The sequence below is a fragment of the Nicotiana attenuata genome, unplaced genomic scaffold, assembly GCF_001879085.1.
Source record: "Nicotiana attenuata strain UT unplaced genomic scaffold, NIATTr2, whole genome shotgun sequence".
Taxonomy (NCBI): domain Eukaryota; kingdom Viridiplantae; phylum Streptophyta; class Magnoliopsida; order Solanales; family Solanaceae; genus Nicotiana; species Nicotiana attenuata.
The window spans coordinates 94,722-97,594 of NW_017674410.1; positions in this window are offsets into that span (position 1 = coordinate 94,722).

Below are 2,873 nucleotides of genomic sequence, written 5' to 3' on the forward strand. Positions count from 1 at the left end.
TAAACACATTTATCACATTCATTAATCTTAAAACCATTTGACAACATTGTTTGGTCAAATTTCGCATGCCATTGTTTGGGTGCTTGTTTAGTCCATAAAGAGACTTAACAAGTCTACACACCTTCTTTTCTTTTCCCGGAACCACAAACCGTTCAGGTTGGTTCATGTAAATTTCTTCCTCAAGATCACCATTTAAGAAGGCTATTTTACATCCATTTGATGGATTTGAAGACCATACAAGGCGGCTAATGCTATTAGCATCCGAATGGATGTAATTCTTGTTACCGGCGAGTATGTGTCAAAATAGTCAAGACCTTCTCGTTGTCTAAATCCTTTGACAACAAGTCTTGCCTTGTATTTGTCAATAGTACCATCCTCTTTCATTTTCTTCTTGAAAATCCATTTAGAACCCAACGTTTTGTTACCTGGAGGAAGATCAACCAGTTCCCAAGTATGGTTGCTCAATATGGATTCTATTTCACTATTGACAGCTTCTTTCCAATATTGTGCCTCTGAGGAAGACATTGCTTCCTTGAAGGTACGAGGCTCATTTTCTAACAGAAAAGTCAGAAAATATAGACCGAATGAAGTAGATGTCCTTTGACGTTTACTTCTTCTCGGATTTTCTTCGTTAGGCATACCATCTGTTATTTCCTCCCGAGGTCGTTTTGACTTTTGGTAGGTCACTTTTATACGGATAAATAGTTTCAAAGAATTCAGCATTATCTGATTCTATTATCGTATTAACGTGAATCTCTGGATTTTCTGATTTATGAACCAGAAACCGATATGCCTTGCTATTGGTTACATATCCAATAAACACACAATCAATCGTTTTTGGACCTATCTTAACCCTTTTAGGTTTAGGAACTTGTACCTTAGCTAAACACCCCCACACTTTGAAGTATTTCAAGCTAGGCTTCCTTCCTTTCCACTTCTCATAAGGAATGGATTGTGTTTTACTATGAGGTACACGGTTGATTATTCGGTTAGCTGTAAGTATAGCTTCCCCCCACAAGTTCTGTGGTAAGCCAGAACTTATTAGCAATGCATTCATCATCTCCTTCAACGTTCGATTCTTCCTCTCCGCAATTCCATTAGATTGTGGAGAGTAAGGGGCAGTTGTTTGGTAAATAATGCCATTTTCCAAACATATTTCTTCAAAAGGAGATTCATATTCGCCACCCCTATCACTTCTTATCATTTTGATCTTTTTGTTTAGTTGTGTTTCAACTTCACTCTTGTATTGCTTGAAAGCATCAATTGCCTCATCTTTACTGTTAAGTAAATAAACATAGCAATATCTCGTGCTATTGTCAATAAAAGTAATAAAATACTTTCCACGAGATGGTGTTGACTTCATGTCGCAAATATCTGTGTGAATTAAGTCTAAAGGACTTGAATTCCTATCAACGGACTTATAAGGATGCTTAGCATACTTTGATTCCACACATATTTGATATTTGGAATTAATGCAATCAAATTTTGGCAATACTTCTAGATTTATCATCTTTCGCAATGTTTTGAAGTTTACGTGACCTAAACGCGAATGCCATAAAGTGTTTGACTCAAGAAAGTAAGAAGAAGCATTCACTTTATTGATAGGAACTGCTATTACATTTAGCTTAAAAAGGCCCTCATTTAGGTAACCTTTTCCTACATACAAATCGTTCTTACTTAGTACAACACTATTGGAAACAAAAATACATTTGAATCCATTCTTGACAAGAAGTGAGGTAGACACAAGATTCTTGCGAATTTCTGGAACATGGAGGACTTGGTTTAGAGTCACTATTTTTCCCGACGTCATCTTCAACGCAATCTTGCCAACTCCTTCAATTTTGGCCGTAGATGAATTTCCCATGAGGATTGTCTCGTCGGGACATGCGGGGCCATAAGAAGAAATAACTCCTTGTTAGCACAAACATGGCGGGTGGCTCCAGNGAATTCTCATTGAAGCGGTCTTCCACTTCACACTTACATAGGTGATTTGCTAAACGTATAATCCTTTAGATTGACACTATTTGATAAATACCTCATCGAACTTAGGTAATCATTAAAGAACGTGTAAAGTTCTATCCTTGTTACTGAACATTGTCTTCATCACGAGAAGGGACCAAAGATTTTACTTTGACAAGGTTGAACCGGTCAATCACAACTTTGTTTGAGCTCCTTGAACCTAGATCTCGGAACATCCAAAATTCTAGGTAGAGTTACCGCCATGTTGACTTGTCCTCGTCCATAGTCCCATTCCCTTAGATGATTTCTCAACTCCCTCTCTAGTTAAGCCTTTTGTAAGCGGATCCGCCACATTATCCTTTGATCTTACATAATCAATAGTGATAATTCCACTAGAAAGTAGTTGTCTAACGGCGTTATGTCTTCGTCGTATATGACGAGACTTTCCGTTATACATAACGCTCCCTGCCCGTCCTATTGCAACCTCACTATCGCAATGTATGCATATAGGAGCCAAAGGTTTTGGCCAAAACGGAATGTCTTCTAAGAAATTTCGAAGCCATTGTTTGGGTGCTTGTTTTAGTCCATACAGAGACTTAACAAGTCTACACACCTTCTTTTCTTTTCCCGGAACCACAAACCCTTCAGGTTGGTTCATGTAAATTTCTTCCTCAAGATCACCATTTAAGAAGGTTGTTTTTACATCCATTTGATGGATTTGAAGACCATACAAGGCGGCTAACGCTATTAGCATCCGAATGGATGTAATTCTTGTTACCGACGAGTATGTGTCAAAATAGTCAAGACCTTCTCATTGTCTAAATCCTTTGACAACAAGTCTTGCCTTGTATTTGTCAATAGTACCATCGTCTTTCATTTTCTTCTTGAAAATCCATTTAGAACCCAACGTTTTG